The sequence below is a fragment of the Orbicella franksi genome, chromosome 13 (assembly GCF_964199315.1).
Source record: "Orbicella franksi chromosome 13, jaOrbFran1.1, whole genome shotgun sequence".
In the NCBI taxonomy this organism is placed as follows: domain Eukaryota; kingdom Metazoa; phylum Cnidaria; class Anthozoa; order Scleractinia; family Merulinidae; genus Orbicella; species Orbicella franksi.
Window position 1 is genome coordinate 4,793,023 of NC_138157.1, and position 21,878 is coordinate 4,814,900.

At 39.7% G+C, this 21,878-nt stretch overlaps 1 pseudogene across 1 annotated transcript in view; it reads left to right on the plus strand.

Moving 5' to 3' along the window:
• Positions 1-21,608, plus strand: part of LOC145466288 (uncharacterized) — a 31,480-nt pseudogene extending 9,872 nt beyond the window's left edge. The window contains exons 7-22 of the transcript XR_014041864.1: positions 1,664-1,703; positions 2,884-3,208; positions 3,668-3,738; positions 4,373-4,462; positions 5,497-5,994; positions 6,783-6,836; positions 7,122-7,175; positions 7,977-8,056; positions 10,249-10,352; positions 13,246-13,534; positions 14,775-14,851; positions 15,801-15,890; positions 17,122-17,622; positions 19,071-19,145; positions 20,770-20,838; positions 21,164-21,608. The product of XR_014041864.1 is annotated as an uncharacterized LOC145466288 (transcript). The remainder of the gene's footprint in view (positions 1-1,663; positions 1,704-2,883; positions 3,209-3,667; positions 3,739-4,372; positions 4,463-5,496; positions 5,995-6,782; positions 6,837-7,121; positions 7,176-7,976; positions 8,057-10,248; positions 10,353-13,245; positions 13,535-14,774; positions 14,852-15,800; positions 15,891-17,121; positions 17,623-19,070; positions 19,146-20,769; positions 20,839-21,163) is intronic.
• The last annotated feature ends 270 nt before the right edge of the window (positions 21,609-21,878 follow it).

A 21,878-nucleotide genomic window follows, 5' to 3' on the forward strand; every position in this document is an offset into this window, starting at 1 on the left:
TTCTAATGGGTGTTTCTCGAGAAATAGGCGTATTTCCGAGAGTGCAAATTTTCATTCATTGTTTTTTGACTTACTATGCATGTGCTGCATTTAACTGGGTTCTTTCGGTAACAAAGAAAAAGCTGAGAATTGCTAAATTATTTGCATCTTTACCTTTTCTAACATACATTTGTGATAAAAGACTAAAGCCATCAATACACTGCGTTCAATTATAGAGAAAAATAGCACAGATACTGCGGGTGTTGAGTAAATAAAATGATCGCTCTGTTGACGGCATGTTTGTTTTTTGAAATCCTTGTGTGTGCGCTGAATTGCATCAGCAAAAGCACGCGCGAAAACTGTGTTCGACCACCGTAAGTGTAGTTAAAGGGACAAAAGAGAGATGTTATCAAACGTGATGTCTTCACATGTGAGGATATCGTATCTTCACATGTGAGGATATCATATCATTTTTATCAATTTTTTACCACTCGGTATGCCACTGACTTTTATGTAATAAATACAGATATGTATTACTTGGTCAGTTATGTATTTCTCAGTCAGCTCTATATAATCTTGGTCAGATATAGTGTATGTCTGATTAAAGCCTCATTACTTGGTTGGTTATGTATTACTCGGGCAGTTGTGTATTACTTGGTCATGAGTTATGCATTTTTGGGCCAGATCTGTATCACTCAGTTTTATCATATGACAAAGTAGTCTTGAGGTAAATCCGAGCATGTGTCTGATGGTTCTTTCTTGGTCAGGATTTAACCATACGGACCAAATTCGTGTAGTTTTTGTTTTTGAAAGCTGTGTAGTGCCATATAATGAACTTAAACAATATTTGGCCAGTGGTATATTTCTAATGTCATCACTGACTAAGAAACACACAACTGACCGAGAAATAAACAAATGTCAGTGTCAGTAAATTATCCAAAGCCGATGGGGTACATAACTGATCAAGTAAATGCACTGTGAACATGCTCAGATGAGTCGACATAGTGAATTATTATTTGTGAAATAAACTAGAAATATTTAACATAATTGACCTAGGTAATTTAATTTGAAACAAACTGTGCACCATACACATCAACATTTACTGACTTTGTGTTGCAACTGCTGCGAGGTTTATTAGAATCTGTTGCCCACAATGACATTTAGAGCAAGGTCATTGTGCAAAAGACTGTAAAAGAGTTTTTTATGTCATAATTTATAATTTACAAAATAGGTATATAAAAGTACAAATGTAATATGCAGTCCCAGAAAACATTCATATTCCCCCGACAGAACAGATAATAATTATCAATGGACTGTACCACTTACAGACTTTGACTTTGATGGATCATTTTAACCACTCTTCGAAAAGTTAAGGTGGCTCTGAACCCCACGTACAGATTTTTTGGAAAATTTGTCAAAAGTAGTGTCTTATTCGGCTTATCAAAATTTGATAATAACATATGGGGGTCGCAAAGCTCGTTTTTGTTTATAGTAAGTCATTCTGTTGCTATGGTAACCTATTGTGGTGGGAAAATGATAACGACGTGGGCACCAATAATTGGGCATTTTTAAAATATAATTAATGGTATATTTTGTATAATTTGGTAGGACTTCCGACCAGTTATTGTATTAAAAATCCTCTTTATTGACATTTAAACAATTTTCAATCTCGCTCTGTATAAAGATTTGCTGTCACCAATAAGCCATCTCCAGAGTTGTTGCCAGTAAAGTAAAGCTATATAAGTGAAAAAGAATGGCTGGTGCTTCTGAGAATGAGGGTAAGAATATTGAGCTTATTTCTGCATGTGAGCCATAGGGCTGTGGGTTGTGTGCTTGGGGGGAGGGAGGTGAGGGAGGGGGGGAGGGGATTGGGGGAGTGCCTGAAGGAGGGGTTGCTGTCACCTTATTCATCAGCTCGATGCATCACTTCTAAGATGTATAGGTGTTGTTGAAAACAGGCCACGTTTGCTATGATTTAACTGATAGGACTGACTTACTACAATATTACCCTGCCAATTAGAAAATACACTCTCGGGAAAACCGTGGTATACTGGATGGTACAATTATTCCACGACCGTGCGTTGGATAACAGATGATAGGCCCGGGGGAGGTACTCCCTTATATGGGATATATAGGTACGTGCGGCCCCAAGGGGTAGGGATTTTCAGCCGTTTTGGTCATAAATAAGGTGTCGATTTTGGCTATTTTGATCTTGAATAGGGTATGGTTTTAGCAGTCTAGTCTTGAATTGGGTATGTTCCTTCGAGGAAGCTACTTTTTCATATTATCAATAAGACCGTCAACAAAAGCCCTTCGTAACTTATGTTTATGGCAACTGTGCCAGCTGCAACGTTCGTAAATAGGGTATCACATTTTTGACCAGGTCATGAATAGGGTAGCAAAAATCGCAGATTTTGTCCCTGAAGGATCCGAATTTTGCAATACATGTACGGACCGCTGAGATGGAACGCTAGAAAGAGTTTCGGCAAATTGCTCTTCCAAAACATTGCGCAGTTTCTTCGGTTTTTTTGCAAGTTTATGGATGGAGCCGCAGGCGAGCTTCATAAACGAGCACAAAAACAAAATAATAATAATAACTCGACAAATATTATGGACAGTACAGAGAACAGTTCTTCGTCCCGTAGATGTGCCCTCTCTCGTCGAGCGATTTTTGCAAGGTCTGAAATAGAGAAATCTTCGGAAGCGGTTAATTTCGTCCGTGAGCTCTCGGTGCGCGATCTGATTTCCAAATGTTCTTTTTCCTCGTTCAATTTTGTCGCTGAAAAAATATTTCATCTTTGAATTAATTTTTAGGGCAGAGATAGAAGTAAAAAAAATCCCAACCCTGTTGCCTTTAATGGAATTGTGATGACCCGCTCGCCTTCCCTATAATTTCGCATAAAGAACTTAAATTCCTTAATAAGAGTGATGTGTGTTTTTTTATTTTCAGGAAATTCCAGTTTTTTGCATCGACTGACTGAGTATGAAATTCACGGTCGTCGTCTTCCCGATGATATTGGAACAAGATGGAAAGGTTTGGCACGAGAGCTGGGGTTCAAAGAGGCCTTTATTACCGCTACTGAGAGTGAGAAAGATTGCAACAAGGAATGCTGCATCGCTCTTTTGGTGAAGTGGATGGAGCAAGAGGGAGAACAAGGAGCCACTCGTGAAAAGTTAGCTACAGCACTGGCAAACATAGGACTTCAAACCTTGGCTGACAGATTGATTGGTATGTGGTCTAGGCTCGTTTGTCTCAAGCCAGACCAAAACAGTGAAAAAATAACACTAAGGATAGATTATGGTATAACCCCCATCCGTTGAAGTACCAGCCCACTTAACGCACTCACTATCAACGTAATTTCTAAGGTACTAAGGAACATAGATTTTTTAAATCAGACAGAGGGATGAAATCTTGAAAAAACCCTCTCAAATGAAGGGAAAAGGTGAAAAAAAAAAAAAAAATAAAATGAAATAAAACTAGGAAAACTAAATGTAAACCAGTCGCTTCGTAGCCAGTTTATGACTACTATTCAACAAAATTAACATGTTATGCTTGTAGTATAATAAACCGAAATCAGTCTAACTTGTGAGGGGCGCTGATTACGCCCTGAGACAAAGCTTATTTAATCCTGCCCCGGTGTCTGTAGTTTACTGGAGAATGACAACTTATTCCCCTCTTCTGTTACAGCTCCGTTAAACAGGAGGTTTACAATCCCTATCGAGGTTGAAAAGACGATTAAGCTAGATGACGCACACCAGGTAAGTTGACTTCACTCACAGATCGGTCACCACAGTGTAAAACTAAAATGTTGCCAAGAGGTTGAATGCTAAATTATTGAAACCAAGTACAACTAGGGAAATCATTCACTTTGGCCAGTGTCAAAAAACACAGACAGTGAATCAAGTGAACCAATCATTCACAGCCCAAAGTAAACGCATGTACTAGCGCGAAGCGCGCAAAAACGTGTGAGTGAGTTACAATTAGTTTTGGTTTTATTTGTGATTGGATCAGAAAATAGTGCCAGTTTTATTTTTAATTTTCGTTTGACGTGGTAATGCAAAACCAAAGGAAAAATGCAAATCGCTTTCGACACTCAGGTGAAAACAGCTCTGACATAACAATATGAAATACATTATTGGAAAACATCGTGGTAGTGGTGGTGAGAAAACCCAAGAAGAAACCAAGCCTTTAGAAATCCCGGCAATGATTACTGAAGTAATCTACAAGCTGGTTAAAAAGTTCCTGCGGGTACTGATGATATGTTTGTCAAGAGATTGCAAACTCTCGGATAGGGGGACGTAGAGGAGGGAGGGGTGGGGGAAAATACTTGTGTTCGGTCTTGTCCTGAGTGTTGTGACATGGCTCATTTACTGTGCATTGTTTTTGACTTAGACTCAGATCATGCTGGCCAGAGACAGCACTGGAAGAAAGAAGTTCCTTGTATGGGAGAGTGAAGAAAACGAATTTGAGACTCTTTTTGAGGTATTACTAAAATGCATATGGAATTGACTGCAAACTAGGCGAATGGGCAACTGACGAAATTCTCCTGTTATTATATAGTCAAACGTGACTACTTTCGTTTGAATCGAAAAAGAAAAAACAACAACTTGAAATTGTATACCTCGCTATCTCGAACTTTTCACTGTCTCGAGCTCAAGTCATTTTACCTTAATTTTGGGCATATTTTTCAATCATTTATTATTGCCTGTCTCAAACCTTCGCCATTCAAACATTTTTTCGTTTCCTTTGAAAGTTTGAGAGAGCAGGATTCAACTGTGTTTACGAAAACAAAAAACCGAACAGATAGGTCAAGGGGTTTATAATTCAATTTTTGTCCGTTACGTGAAGACTTCAGGTCCGTACCTAACTGACTGCTAGTCTACCGTCCCTTGTTACAACAACAGAAGTTTTATTGAAATCAAAGGAAAACAATTTCCGTGGTTCGTGAAAAGACTGGGCAGCTGGGACACCCATCTGACGTCATCACATCCAACATGGTGGGCCGGGAGACTGGAAACTGAATAGACCAATTTCGATATATTAAAATTCAGCCTGAAACAATAGACCTCAGTACGAGGCTCTGGGGAATAACTACAGAGTTTGTGGGGTTTATTCCCCAGAGCCTCGTACTGAGGTCTATTGTCTTAGGCGGAATTTTAATGTATCGAAATTGGTCTATTGAAAACCCCAAAATGCCTTAAATTTCTGTCAGCAAAACTGTCAGTTTAGAGAGCATTTCTAACAATTGGAGAAAAATTGTGTGCAGCAGTAGAGGCTGGGGTTTTACTGAGGCTTTTTGAAAGTAACTGGCAGCTACATTGTAGGCACAAAAATGCTCGCTGCTTTTTTTTGGCGTAAGATATTTTAAAAGAGGTCAAGGTACCTCAAAATTCCAACTAGTTATCTCGCTATATAGATATAAAAATGCTGGCACGGAGTAACTACATGCAAACGAATTACAAAGATAAAACCTCGGCGCGTCTTACTTGTTTGTTAATTTTTAATTTCCTTGTAAGGAACTGGATAACTCTGCTAATGCCACCATCCAGATTACAGTAAACACACCTGAAGAAACGAAAATCATGAAATCATCAGAAGTCAAAGATCTTGACATTTCTGAGGAGTTCAAAAGTTTACAAGAAAAGCTCTCAGACATAACGTCAAGTCTCGAGAAAGGCGAGCTGAAGGAAGAATCTTTCCCCATCACTAACAAGTTAGAGTTAATCAACAGACATAGTAGAACCCTTCAAGAACTCTACACTAAAGTCACTGGCATGACGGGCGAAGCTTGCAAGTGCGATGAATTAGTGAGAAGAAACTTCTACGACTTCACGTACCACAGTTTAAGAGCCGTACATAATGATCTGTGTGCACGAGCTGCGGACCTACAATCAGCAGAACCAACCATGAGAGAGAAGGAGAAAGAAACACTAAAAAGCCTATTATCATACCAAAGAGGCAGAGAAAAGCAAGTCGAGCATTTGGAGAAGTTATGGATAGGGCTTTTCTCACCGGTATGTAGATGCGAAAAGATGTAACAATAAGAGTAAATGATGCTATTCAACGGGCGTAAGACGTAATCTTAGACTAGCAGACGGCTCCTAATTTCTGGTTCCTGATCTTCTTACTGAAGGGTTCTTTATTTGTACTCGCAATCATTTTCCATTTTCATTTCCTGGTAGGATATAGATTTTGACCATTTTGGTCTGAAATAGGAGATGCTTTTGCACGCTGGCCTAGACTGATTTTTCGCCCAATGAAAAGCAGGGAATTTAAAGCCCTTCTCGACTGGTTTCGTACTTGAAATGGACTCCATTCCTGGTTAACTGATCTGAGGCCTGCCGAGCGTGAGGTACGGACGCCATGAAGAGAAAGAAGGACATTGTAACTGTCAGAGAACCGCACAATACTACCTGGTCTCCAGCCTATTAAAGAGTTGAAGCTGTCGGGAAGCGGTCAATACGAATATTTCTTATATTACTCGTGTTTGTAGGCGATATAACGCGTGCTGTGATTGGCTAATTCTAAGGCATTCTTTCTCACCCCCCCCCCCCCCGCCAAAAAAGTAAAAAGCTATTGCTTTGTTGCTTGCTTAAACATTTTATATAATAAACAACTTACTAATCACGAACATTCGGTCTTTACAGGAAAATTTCAAACTTTGGCATTGCCGTATTGACCTCGCTATCGCTCGCTCAACACGATAAGGTCTCGGTTTGAGATTTTCCCCTAAAGACCTCACTCTCGGTTAATAAGTAGTTATTAAATACTGAACTATTTTATCCTATGTTTATTCATGCAGATTACGAGAGCACATTCGGAATACGCTCTAGCCAAAGGGAACACACCCCCAAAGGTGAGACTGAAACCAAGAGCTGAGTGGTGTTAAAGGTTCTTACTTATAGTTGCATCCATTTTTCTAAGCCTCCTAGTAAGATAAAAAAGAGTCGGGGAGGTGGAGGGTGGGGTGAGGTATCCAGAGTGTGAGACAAGGGCGAAAAGGAAGGACAAGTTTAGCTGTCAGAGAGCCTTGCAACACTTCCAGGTCTCTAGTTTAAGTCTATCAGTGACGTGAACTTGTCGGAAATCTTCAATTTGAATATTTAAAGCTAAACTATTCTGTCACACTTTTGTCATGCAGATGATGAGGGCAAATTCGGAAGGCGCTCTAACCAAAGTGAAAGCAAGAGGAAAGGTGAGATTGGAATCAAACAAAAGCTGAATCGTATAATACTTTGAAGTAAGGTTTTTTTTTTCCCCCACCCCAGCTTTCCTTTCCAGAGATGCCCGGGAATTGTATGTGATCACCCAATGAAAGACTCCTGTGAACCCCCCCCCCCCCCCTTACTCAAGCATTCAGATTGTAAATTGAAATGAAAAGGTGTAACTCTATACTTAAACGATTTCACTTCTCACTTCCTTGGAAGTAAATCTCTACCCCATGACTCAGTGTCCCCAGTCGTGTGCGGCCACCCTCGGGGAAATTGCAGGTGGCCGGGTAATAGGGGTCTGACGCTTGATAAGGGTTCATCGGGAACTAGCTCGAAGCTTACCAGAAACGTAAATTGATTCAAATACGGACGATTTGACGCACTATACACTGAAGTTAGTGTAGTTTGAATATTTTTACCATCGGGTTAATTGCTAAGTGAACACGAATATTAAATTTGTGTTTGACTGTTTTTATCAGCGTTCACTTTCTATTTTGGACTCTTATCTGTCATCGCCTTTTCGAGAACAAAGTGAAACTTCGTGCATTAAATATTGGGTGGCATAAGGGTTAGGACTTAAAACATCTTTCAACGGGACGGTGGCCGGTTATAAGGATTTTTTTTATAGTATTTTACTGACAATAATTTTGAAACTTTGATAACTGACCGCTTACTAAAGGATGGCCGCTTAATAGAGGTTCAACTGTAACCGGGTTGTATACTGTTAGTTTGGTAGCTTTGGCCCACAGAACTACATTGTAAGCTCCTTGTGTTTCTGCTTTCAGTACCAATTTACCTGGATTAAACGGAAAAGGGAAGACAATTGTCCTGTTCTTGTCTCATTCTCGGAGGCTGGAGGGGAAAATTAAATCAGAGAGTCAAACGTCAAGAGATATCGTCATCAAGAGAAGAGTTTAAAGGTTCAAGGGAATTTGGTTTTGCCAGGGCATTCAAGAAAGCACTTTCATAGGAAACCAATTAAAAGCAATTTTGACGTTCGCAGCGTTACATGGTGACGACGTCATTCTAACAGAGCCGCTGTACAAACTTTCCTAGGGCCGTCTCCTCTGGGAGGATGTAAAAACGCCCAAGGTGTGCCAAAGTGGTTATTGGAGCAAAAATATTTCATATCTTTTTAGTGGAATAAACATCGCTACAACCTTGGTCAATACCTTCATTTCTCTAAATAGCTGCTCTTATGCTTTCTTTAGCTGTTTTAATTAGAATAATAGAAAAAATTACAATTCAAATTTGGTACAACACATCTTCTGATGCTCTTTTTATTGTGAAAGTTGTGAATTCTTTTTTCTAATGTTCGAAAGAGACATATTCCCCCACGGAAGGCGGCGATTAACAGACATTTGGTCAATAAATTGTCCATTCTTTCACCGCTGACTAATTACTAACATTGTTCTAGCCCTCTGGTTTTGTTTCTAACTCAAATCGTTGCCCGTTGTGGGTAACAAATCATGTTTGAAATTTAAGACAGAATTGATGTTAAATAAACTTATCAGAATTATTTTTGATATGTTTATATTTGTGAATTTTACACAATTTTCTTCCCATCGTGTTACAGTCCCAGTGTTATGACCGAATAGTTCGAGCACGCCTTCCGTGCCTATCTTGGCAAACACCCGACATTTTCAGTTTACAAGCCTTGACGCCGTAAAAGGCCAACACAACTGAAAATAAGACACGTGCATTTAAAACACGACGATAAATTTCAAGCTCCCGAAGACACTTGCAGTTTTTCCTTGGCGTTTTTAGTGATATCATAAGGACTTTCTGGAGTCAACTTCTTGAAAACTAATTTCATTTGAAAGACCTGTATCATTTTTGGCAGAAAATAATTGCACGAGACAATTAGAACTGGCGAACTGATTGAATTGATCACGCTGCGACGTGACAGGGCCGGAAACACGGAACGAATTAAAGATTATTCAACGCAAACTGACCTCAAAATAATTCTACTTTGCCTTACCTTAAAAGAACACAGCACCGTTAAATATTTCTTGTAAAAAAGAATTTTAAGCCCATATGGACAAAGCAATCTTGCACATGTGCAGCTCGTTACACTGTCTCTTTAAAATGCAAGAGAAACCTTTCTGGATTGCAGGTTGTGGTTCTTGGGCTCTAGCGCAACCTGGAAGTTGACTACAGGAAATGTTTGGTGGGTTTTTGGCAGGTTTCTAGGTTAAGAAGGTTTTTTTTTGGAAGATTTCCGGGAGTTTTCCTTGTTCAGTCTTGCATTTATGCAAGCCAACAATCTTCTCGACGTACCTGACAGGAATAACACGGTCCTGGCTACGTTGTTTCAGCACAGAAATGTAAATGATTTGGTTGTGGGGGGAGGATGGGGGATGGGTGAAGGTTGATGAGTCAAAGACTTGTCAGAGGTAGAAATGCTTCAGAATGGTAAGTTCGCTACCCTGGGCCAGTTAGATCTGGTAGTTCTTTATACCCAAGCGACATTGTTTTAAGATTATTCTGTTGCAGTTTGGACTTGTTGTTTATGACTTGACAGCTTAATCGTTATCTGCATGCATGATAGGGGTCATTACGGGTCACTGATAAGCATGTCCACTATGTCATGTTCTGGCATTTTGAAAAAGGGATAATTCCCGACTAGAGGTTAAATTTAAAACGTGTTACGTTGACGTGATATCATAAGAACAAGGAAATCTCTTTTACTTCTCTTCGTTGAGATATGAAAACGAACCTCGCTCAATGTCTGTAGAGTTGACGTTCCTGTCATGATACAGTGATTCTTGTTCGCCGAAGAAAAGTAAGAGTTTTGTTTAGAAGATAAATGCTTTGTGACCTGAGAACCAAGGAAAAACCGACGCATTTGCTGATAGATTTCCTGTTGCAACCGTTGCAAGGAATCAGTTTCCGCTTTGACATCTAGAGCAAGGTAGCGCTAGAGATTGTTGTTAGACATTTACTAAGGATCGAATTCCGTTTAAGTTGCTGCCTTTTATTACTCTTAAAACTTCTCTTCATTGCCGCGTAAAAAAGTAACATCCTGCTCTCTTTACAGATCTTAAACAGTTAAAGAGACTTTCATCAGTCAGTTACTGATGAAGCCGTCTCCAATGTTGTTGCAAGCAAAGTAAAGTCATACCAGAGACAAAGAATGGCCGGTGCTCCTGAAAATCGGGGTAAGAAGAATGAGTAAGAATCTTTCAGCTTATTTCCGCATGTACCTAGCGGTTTATCTTGCGGTACCGGTAGTGGGGAGGGGGGCGGGAGGGAGGGGAGGGAGATGGGAGGAGAGGAAAGAGGAGCAGAGGGCTGCTCCTCTTCACTTTCTTGGGGTCGGGAACTTGATTAGGTAGCGGAACGTTCTCATCACAATATGACGGAGCTCGTAATGGACGAAAGCGAATGTTCAGCTGTGCCTCAGTGGACTGATTACGTTGTTGGCAGGTTGTTCGTTGGGAAGGGAAGGTAACGGAAGAGAATTACATTGAGTTGGGGGTTTGGGAAAGACTTTGAATACATAACGCATAAAACATATCAACAAAGTTTGTAATTGCGCGGGAAATTATCGTGGTAAATTTTTAATTGCTCGCTTTGTTCCTTTGTTTTTGCGTTTCTCGATTTATTTCTCCAGTGCTTAGTTATCATTCGAATAGATTATGGATCCAAAAGGTATTAGCTGATATTATAAATCTATAAGAAACACTTGCTACTTGAATGGCGTTCTGCAGGCTCTGCTCTCGATGAACAATTTCTCGGAGGGCCTCTCTGGATTACAACACAATCCCAAAAGATGCAACTCGTCAAGATCTTCAGGTTTTAAACTGAAATAACTCGTTACTTTTTCAACATGTAAGTCAGTTAGTCTTCTGTTGAAATGAATCAAGCCTATACTTGGCTTTTTAGTAGAATATGAATGCAAAAATACTTAACAGGAGAATGTGACAGACAGAGAGGCAGTCATTACGTCACAATTAAATGAAGCTCAGTAGATTGTACTAGGTTCCAAAACATTAACCCCTCTCTTTATTATAAACATCACAAAAAAAAACCCACCTGATCCAAAACGCAATCACAAAAAGTAATTTTATTTCGTTAGATGCCTTTAATAGTTGAACATTTCAATATATTTAATATATAACATACATATATTTTAATGGTATACTTGTTCACTAAAAATCCTATTCTGAGATTGTTCGATGAGATTTCTATTCTATTGTATTTTAACATCCATTTGTCACTTAATCGTGAAAAATGTGAGTTGATAGACAGGCAACAGTTAAAGCTAAAAGCCAAAAGTGCTCTTTTATGATTTACATCATTCTAATCCACCACCATACCATTTTCAAAATTGCTTTTGGGTGGTATGTGCGTAGTGTATAGCACTCTGAATTTCCCTAAAATGTATGAGACTGAAGCAGGATTGGTTCGCCCAGCAGCAGCCCTTGTAACTGGCCTGCTTGCCACAGATTAACAGCCAGTTCCAGCAAGGACGGCAGCAGTTTAAAGGTTTAATAAGCGGAGTTTGAAACGATCGTATAAAACACGTGACTAGACCTTTCCATTGCGTGACCAATCTGAGATTACATGACAAAACAATTCAAGACTCGAGACATTCAAGATCTAGAACTTCAGGCAAGGCTTGAAAACAAAACAGTCTGTATTAATTGATGCGAGGCGACCAAAAATTACACTTACCTTTTCTGTTTTGAAATATTAATGTCGGTTTTGCTTTGCTTTATGCTGAGAAGGCTCGGCTACCTAATCGTGCCTGGTTTCTAAGCCCCACAAGAAAGTGATCCCCCAAATTTTTTGCCGACGCAGCACTTGTAAGCTAGTGGTGTTGAAAACAGGCATAACGGCATTCTTTTCGAGTCTTTTGCATGGAAATACGTATTCCAGTTCTCGCGTCCTCGAGCAAGGCAAAAAAAAAAAAAAAAGCTAAGGTAAAGTGACTCCTTAACGATAAGAACACGATCAACAGAAGCGTCAATAGCTTTACAACTTAAGACGGGATCGTGAGGTTATTTTATAAATTCACGTAACTTGAAACTTGAATGCCAAATGTATCCAATGTTGTTTTGATCTGTACGCACGCATCAGCGGACACAGACTTTTAGCCAAAATTTGAAAGGTGGCCGACCAAAATGTGCTATAGGGCCTGCTCAAATGAGCAATTAACAAGGCAACATATGAAAAATAAAACAATTTTCTTTAGGAAGTGACCGTCCATAGGACGCCTGGACACCCATCTGGCTAAAAGCTGAGAAGACATAATTACTTGCATGACCGGCGTTTTTGAATACTTAATTAGTTCACAAAAAAACATCCGTCTACTTTGCTGCGAAATCGACAGTAGAAAACAGCTAAATTAATCTTTCAAAGGAAAAGTTGCTCAATTTACTGACCGCTAAAAACGGCTTCATCTTTTGCCAAATCACGCTTCAAGCCAAACCATCTGCATAACACCAATGTTGTATTGCTTGCCGATAAAGAAACGTTAAGGGTAACCTCGCATCAAATAAGAGATAAACAAACGTCAATCTAATCTAGTTTGTTAATAAGGCGTCCGCTAACTTCGGATAGCTGGATCGCGTCGCGGAAAACGGTTTTAGGCAGAAGGATGGTTAAGCTCGGGGCTCGGGGCTCGGAAGCCGTCTCTCGGACTTACCTTCTTCTTTTTCTTCCTTCCCTCCGTTTCCTTTTTTGGTCTTTGTTTGTTGCTCTTTTTGATTTGTTTTCTGTTTCTTCACTTCTTTTCGCACTACCACCCAAAGAACCGAACGCCTGGGGCAGGCTAATCTTATGTAGGTATGTCCTTTTTGGCCATGGTCGAGCGGCGCTATATTGCCTGAACTAAAGAAATCTTCGTAAACTTTACGTTCGTAAACTTCCGGCGCGGCATCGGGTAATTTCCAAATACTGTTTTTTCTCGCTCAATTTTGTCGCTGATTTTATGTTTAGGCTAGAGTTTAAAGTATAAAAATAACTCAACCCTGTTACTTCTAGCTGAATTCTGATGACCCACCTTCAAAGTCTACAATTCCTTTTCAAGAGTGTGCTTTTTTTCAGGATATCCCAGTTTTGTAGCTTTGCAACCTCTTTATCGACTCACTGAAACTGACATTCATAGTCGCTATCTCCCCGATGATATTGGAACAAGGTGGAAAGATTTGGCTCGAAAGCTGGATTTCAAAGAGGCATTTATTGATGCCATTAAGAGTGAAAGACTCCAACAAGGAATGTTGCATCGCCCTTTTGGTGAAGTGGATGGAGACAGAGGGAGAACAAGGAACTTGTGAAAAGTTAGCAACGGCATTGGCAAATATAGGACTTCAAAACTTGACTGAAAGATTGACTGGTATGTGGTTAGGACTTTGAATCGGATCAAAAGAATATACGGATTAGGATAGAGCCGTGGCATAGGTACGATTAACCCGCGTAGCAAACGTTTCCGTACGAAGATCGTTTCCTGCATACTTGCCGCGCGCAAATTTGAGCGAGAGCAAAAAGTCGACGAATCAGGGGGTGGTGGCGCTACCACCCCCTGCTTTGTCAATGTTTTTGCTCTCGCTCCAATGTGCGCGCGGCCAGAATGCGGAAAAAGCCCACGCCTAACGCATTCAACGTAATTTTTAACGAGCTGAACATAGAGTTGAATAAAACACTTCCAAATGAAAACGTCTCAATTAAAAAAAAACTACAAACGAAATCCCGATTTCTCGAACACTCGATTTTCGAACTTTCCTAATACTCGAACGAAAAGCCGTTTCCCTCACATTAGTCGAAGACAGGAACACCATGATTTTATCCCCGATTTTTGACCTAGCCACCCCCTTCCCCCAAACCAACGGTCGTTTCCCTTGGACCTGTTGGAGGTTCGAAAAATTCGGATTCTGTTGTAGTTAAAATAAAACTTGATGCTTGGAATCAGGTTAAATGAGTTACCATTCAACAAAATTGATATGCTGCTTGTACTATAAAACCGAAAGCGCTGCCTACGCTAAAGATGAAGCCTTATTTAATCCTACTCCAGTGTCTGCTAGTTTTATCGCGGAATAACAACTTGTTCCTCTGTCTGTAAAATTTGCTGATCACTTTGTGGCCCTGTTATTTTTAGGAGGGGTTCTGTCATACTTAGCTTATTGATTTAAAATTTCTGAGCACAGTGCAACGGCCACTTCTCTACAAAATCCTTCAACAGCCACCTCTCCAAAGCGGACACGTTATCTTGTTCCACTGGACAGTCCGTACAGTTACGTACTCTTATTCTAACCTCTCTACAACGGCAACAGCCAGAACAGCCAGTAAACCGTGTCCCAAGTGCCATAATAACCTCTGAACAATGGCCAGTCAATCAATGACTAAAGAACGGTGTATAAAAACCCCATCTTTTTGTTGTAAAAGATCATGAAACATGATTTGTATCCGGCGTCTTTACTCACTGTTTCTGTTTGGTTTCTGTTTCATTGATAAGTAGGAGTGTCACATTACATCCCTACTTACACATAACGGTCACCTCGCTACAACGGGCACTGCCGATCCCGAGGTGGCCGTTTTGGAGGGTTCGTCTGCGTTATGTTGATTCTTCTCCATTGCAGGCCCATTAAACAAGTTCAGCGAGGGAAGAATGTGTATCGAGATTGAAAAGACAATTAAATTAGATGACGTAAGCCAGGTGAGTTGACTCATTGAAACTGTGGCGCAAGTACAACGCTATTCAGTCACATAGCAATAAGTATAAAACCAGGAGTATTAACTAGACTAGACGTTTAATGCAAAATTATCGTCACAATAAAGTGCAACTGGGGTTTAAGTTCAATTTTTCCATTAGAGCGGTTTTCAATCGAGTGTCGTTAAACAAGACCCAAAGTAATCACTCTCGCCAATCACAAAGAACACGAACCGTCAATCCAGTAAACCAATCATAGCTCGATGTAAATGCACGAGGCCTGCGCGAAGCGCGGGAAATCATGTGAGCGAATCACGATTGGTTTTGGTTTTACCACTGATTGGATGAAAAAGTAGCGCAAGTTCTATTTTTAAATCAATCTCTAAGCGTTGAAGAGCGGTTTTCAATTGAGTGTCGTAAAACGAAAACCAAATCAAGATGACCAATCAAAACTCGAAATAAATACATCCAGCCGAAGCAAAACACGGGAAAACGTGTGCGAACGTCGGCTGATGATTGTTTTTGGTTTTACTTCTGATTGAATTATATAATGTGAGGCGAGTTTTATAGACTAAATCAAATCGTTTCTTGTAATAATGCAACCTGAATTACCAAAGCAATATGCAAATTGCTTTCGACCGTTCAAGTAAAACCGTTCTAACGGAACTGTTACGAAATACAATTTTGAAAAAAAATATAGTGGTGGTAATAGTGAGGTAACCTAAAGAGAAGCCAGGCCTACAGGAATGGAATGATTACAGAAGTAATCTAGAAGCTGGTTAAAAAATCCGGCTGCCTCACAGATACTGACAATAGTTTGTTCAAGAGTTTGTGAAGTCTCCGGTCGAGGAGGAGGTGGGGGAATGGTGGTGGTGAGGAGGGAGATGCTTGTGTTAGTTCCCGTCCTAATTGTTTTAGCAGGCGTCATTTACTGTGCGATATTTTTTTTACACAGACTCAGATCATGCTGGTCAGAGACAGCACTGAAAAGAAGAAGTTCCTTTTATGGGAGAGTGAAGAAAACGAATTTGAGACTATTTTTAAGGTATTACTAAAATGTACATGGAATTGATTATAACAAACTAGGCAAAAAGGCAATGACGAGATTTGCCCCATGTTACAGTAAAATGTTGTTTTTTTCATTTTCAAACTCTCGTTATGTCACTTCGAGATGGCGGGGTTTAATTATATGAACGAAAACAGAAAACAGATCGCAAGAGGGGTTTTTAGTTCAACTTTTGTCTTTTCCGTGAGAACTTGTCCAAGCCCAAGTGACTGCTAATCCACTTCGTTGTTAGAACAGAAGAAATTTAGTAAAAAAAAGTCATTTCCATGGACAGTAAAAGGATCGGACAGCAGGGAGACTAATCACACCCAACGTGCTGGACCGGAAGATTCAAAACTCCAAATAGAGGTTTTGCACGACAGCCATGTTTCATGGCAGGAACAATGAAAATGTTTGCATTAGAAAGAACATTTTTTCCCCATAGGAAAAAGAATCTATTGTTCCTGACATGCAACGTGGCTGCCGTGCAAAACCTCTCTTTGAAATGGCTGATATATGTGTCCGTGGCCTATGCCTTTTAAATATATTGCTAGTCTGCGAGTAGGCTCTAATGCTTGGGTTTCGCACTCAAGTGCTGCTATATGCCGAATATCGCAAAGCAGTTTGAATTTTCAATGATTCGATGCTGAAACGGCCTCCAGACTAAAAAGGTTCAGTTTTGCTGTCAGTTTTCAACCGCAAATGGATATTCCTTATACTTAATAAATCTCCTTCGTTTCAGGCTCGAATTGTACTTTAATTCTTACTTTTTCAAGAGCCGTTCGCCGAAGGGTTCGTCAGAACTTCAGAAAATTGGTAAAGCGATTTTTGTCAACCCAACTTGGCCAGTTTGGGCCCTTTCTTCTCTTGTTCTGACCTTTTCAACGCGAGTTCGCATTCAAATTTGCCGCTTCGTCGGTTATGAATAATTAATGACGTCCAGGCATTCTGCCCGATGATTTACAGCTAAGGGAGAAAGCAGACCAAGTGGAGGTTGTCGCTTTACCTCGCTCTTTGAAAGTACATTGTATCTGGTACTTACATTATTAGCATAGAAGTACGTGTTATATGTCTTGCTGTGAGATATGTTAAAATAGGTTAATTTAACTTAAAATTTGGACTAGCTATCTCGCCATATATGCAAAAATGTTAGGACGGAGTAACTAAACGAGTGACAAAGATGAAACTCAGTATGTCATACTTGCTTGTTTATTTTTTATTTTCTTGCAAGGAACTGAAGAATTCTGTTAATGCAACCATCCAGATTTCAGTAAACACACCTGAACGTGGAACGAAGATCTTGAAAACATCAGAAGTCAAAGATTTCGACATTTCTGAGGAGCTGGAACGTTTACAAGAAAAGCTGTCGAACATAGTATCTAATCTTGAAATAGGCGAGCTGAAAGAAGAATCTTTCCCAATCCCCAACAAGTTGGATTTAATCAACAGACATAGTAGAACCCTGCAAGAACTTTACACTAAAGTCACTGGCATGACGGGCGAAGCTTGTAAGTGCGATGAATTAGTGAGAAGAAACTTTTACGACTTCACGTACCACAGTTTAAGAGCCGTGCATAATGATCTGTGTGCACGAGCTGCGGACCTACAATCAGCAGACCCGAACATGAGAGAGAGGGAGAAAGAAGCACTAAAAAGCCTATTATCATACCAAAGAGGCAGAGAAAAACAAGTCGAGCGTTTGGAGAAATTATGGATCGGGCTTTTCTCCCCGGTATGTAATTACGAAAAATAATTGTAAAGTAAATTATGACATTATCATTCGATACAGTTTTTCTTCCTTTTCTTTGGCTGAAAGCCCACCCTGTGACCTACAAATAACTGTCTACAAATAATGGTCTAGTCATGCGTAGTACCGTCTTAATGTGTTTTGCTGCAAGCAATATTCTCTCATGCGTAATTGCAACCACGCTCTTGTGTGAAAAATGGCAAATCGCTTCTCTGAGCTCTCAGAGAATGATTTTAAAAATATGAAAACAAACTTAATGATCGAATAATGAAACAATTATTGAACTTTGTTATTGCAAAATATCGTGATTTGTCAGTGTCTTGCAGATCAATTATTTGTCTCAGCCTTCGGCTTTGGTGAATAATTGATCTCCTCGCTACCGACAAATCACGATATTTTGCTCAACCTAGTCCAATAATTGTTAACCATTCGTATTGCATGTGGATACTCAAAAGGCTCCGAACTTCTTAGTTCCTTATACTTAACAGTTATTTACTGTATAATAGTAACAATAATGATGATGATGATGATGATAATGATGATGATAATAAGAGTTATATAGCGCCTTTTCTCCACGATTCAAAGATCGTATATCCTTAAAAGTAGAACATCATTATTAAAATATATGTCGTACAAGGGAAAAAGAAAAAAAACACAGGTTAATTGCTGGAACATAACATAAAAAGGTAAATATCGACAAGATCAAGTCGCAGCCATGTTCCTGTGGCTCCTCATTACCTCTCAAACAACGAGCAACGAGGTTAGTAATTAAGAGGTATATATTTGACCGTGTTTGTGGACAAAAACCTGAATTCCGATTCCATGGAAGGATTTAAAGCATATTGGACTTCAAGCATCTGTTTACTAAGCTCATTACCAGGTATTTACCACTCTCTTAAATATCTTACTCGTTACCCGGATCGTGTCTTCTTTCAGTTTTCGGAAAATGTAGGACCGAGTTTTTTTCTCGTTGAGTATCCGTAACTTTCAGTACCGACCGAGGAGAACAGTTAGTAATATATTTATTATATCTTTACTGTGTCTGACGGGTTCGGGAAACGATTACTATTCACGCACGCGAAAAGGCATTAAATGACTCACGTCGAAAGCAAATCGTTGCAAATCATAAGTCGATGACACATTTGAAACGCAAGTTTTAAACTTTTACTTGCTATAAAAGTTTAGAACACAGCGATAAATCCCGAAACATTTTGGCAACAAAAACAGCTTTAAATTTTTAGCACACCGTTCAGTAGAATACGGCCTCCTAAACTGACTAATCACGGCGCACGTTGTATTTGAGAGGCATTATAAACCTCTTTATGAATCAGGTAGAATTATAGAGAGAAGTACCATGACATGCAGCTCCTTCACACTAGAACTTTTCAGTGTCAAGCTTCATTTTCGTCATTTGTTTTCTTTTTAAATTACAGACAGAACCTCCTTTGAAGAAATCTCAGTCGTCACCACCCGAGAGGGAACGCAGCAAACCACCTAGTGATGCGAAGGTAATTAACTAGAATTAAAATCATTTTTCATTTCTTCCCGAGAAGAGGAGAAGAAAGTAGTAGCAAGTAGCTAACATATCTTCCATTCTTGGACTGTGTACTGGTGTGACTTTTAGAGAGAGGTTGACAAAGGCTAGACGTATACATAGCTAAATAAGCCCAATACAGTAGAACCCTGCCTTACGGTCACCTCGTTATTATGGCCAGTTTTTTTTGTCCAAGCAAATGCCTTTACATTTCCCTTTACGAAAACCCTGTCAATGTGACCACCCCGTTAATATGGCCACCGGTCACATTTTGGAACCTCAACCTGTGTAATCTCAGTATAACTTTACCCCGTTAATACGGCCACTTAAACCGGTTATGTTCCTCTTTCCATTGTTAGTCTTGTATGAATTGATTAAAGTTTCAAATTTTTTCCAATATAAACCTGCAGTTTGATTGTTATAAAGAACATTTGTTTGGAAGTTCGACTGTGATGTGAAGACGTCACTTAAAATAGAACAGTCATGAAATTTGTCCCTACCCCGTTAAAACGGCCGCTCCGTAAAGACAGTCAAATTTCATGGCCCGTTGGTGACCGTATTAATGGGGTTCCACTGTATCTGAACTTTTCTTTATCCGTGACAAAGCTACTGGTATAATCACGATTCCGGGGCGGGGGTGGGGAGGGTGTTGCGGGTGGGTTTATTAAGCTACAAAAGTATATGGTGTTGTTGGTGTTCTTGGTATTATGAGGGTCTTTATGGTCTGAAAAAGCGACATAGGTTTTGACAATTTTAGTGTGAAATAGGACATATTTAGCACCCCGACCCGGAAATCGATATGCTGTTTCGATGCAACTGATTTTTCCCCTTAGGAAACCAGATCGAAGATTTTAAAGCGCTTCTCAACTTTTACGCCTAGCATAAATTTCGGAGGCTATCCCCTGGGATTCATCTCTAGAGCTGAAGCATCTCTGAATGAAAGAACAGAAGAGAGAGAGAGAGAGAGAGAGAGAGAGAGAGAGAGAGAGAGAGAGAGAGAGAGAGAGAGAGAGAGAGAGAGAGAGAGAGAGAGATAGAGTTCATGGAAAAACTAAAGACCGGTGACTTTAGTAAAATCAAACTTGGCTCATATGAAAAGAAAATGGTTTTCATTGGTAATAATTTGTATATGCATCAGGAGATCTTGATTTAGTTGCCTGCACGACAGGCACGGTTTTGCTAGCGACGTCTGATTACTCTAGTTGAAACTTGAGGCGCGGGCCCGTGGAGCGGGGGGTGGGGGGGGGGGAGGGAGGAGGGGGCTACATCCAGAAGAATTGGGTGGGAGTGTGCGGCCTACTACCCAAATTTCTCACCCTCTTTACGACTTAAATATGCGATTTTCCCTACTCTATTTCGAGACGACCAAAAATTCGATACCCTGTTTATGACCTGACCCTTTGATCAATTCCCTGTTTCAGACCTGCATTATAAATAGCTCCCTAGTTCAGACCAATGTTTAAGGCAATGTTTATGTGTTTTTGTTAGGTTGGTTAGCTTCTTCTAAAAAACACACACAATTCGAGACTAGAGTGCAAAAACCATACTCTATTCGAAAATGTGAATATATAATACTAAACTTGTCATTTGTTGAGCAGATCGTGAGAGCATATTCAGATATGACTACTTCGAAAGGGGATTTAACAAAATGGATCAGAAGTCGAAAGGTGAGCTGAAGCAACCACTGCGCCCGTGTATAGTAAGGACTAACATACCGATTTTTCCTGTTCTATATCGCCTTTCCAGAGAGGGGGAATGAAACTTTCTATGTGATAACCCACTGCAAAACTCCCCTGAAAAAATACGAACAGTTTGAAAATTGAACAAAAACATCTCTACCTCAGAAATTTTACTCCTTGGAAGTCAATCTCAACCCTATGACGCGGTGATAACCAGGCTTTCACTGACTGGCTTTAGCTAGTACTTCAACGAGGTTTCTAGTTTAGGCCCATAGAACTACATTGTAATTTCCCTGTATTCTTCTTTTTTTAGTACACATTTACCTCGACAAGAGAGAAATCGGAAGATAATTGTCCTATCCTTCTCTCTTTCTTGGAGGGTGAAAAGGAAAAGTAAATCAGAGAATCAAAACGTCAAGAGATATCCTCATCAAGAGAAGAGTTTAAGGGTTAAGTGGAACTTGGTTTTACCAGGGCTGGTTTCATTCAAGAAAGCATAGAAAACCAATTAAAAGCAATTTTGACATTCGCAGCATTACATGGTGATGATGTCATTCTAACAGAGCCGCTGTACAAACTTTCACCGGACCGTCTCCTCGATCTGGGAGGACGTAAACGCGCCTTAGGTTTAATTTTTTACTGTGTGCAAAAGTGATTAGTGGAGCAAAAATATTTCATCTCTTTTTATTTTCCAAAGGAAGAAACATCGCTATAACCTTGGTATATTCATTTTTGTAAACGGTTGTTCTTATGATTTCTTTCGTTAATAAGAATAACTAAAAACAATATCATTTTGCATCTCTTGGTGCTCTTTTATTGTGAAAGTTTAAAGGGCGTCTATTTGACTAATTTTGGAAAGAAACACATTTCCCCACGAAAAGTGGCAAAGAATATTGATTTGAGTAATTTGGTCAATTAAGTGTTCATTTTTTCAGCGCTTATTAACTACTTTAAGGTGATTCCCTAGTAAAAGAACCCGTCATAGATTTCCGATGAAACTTGGTGTGCTGTTGTTACAGGACAAGGAG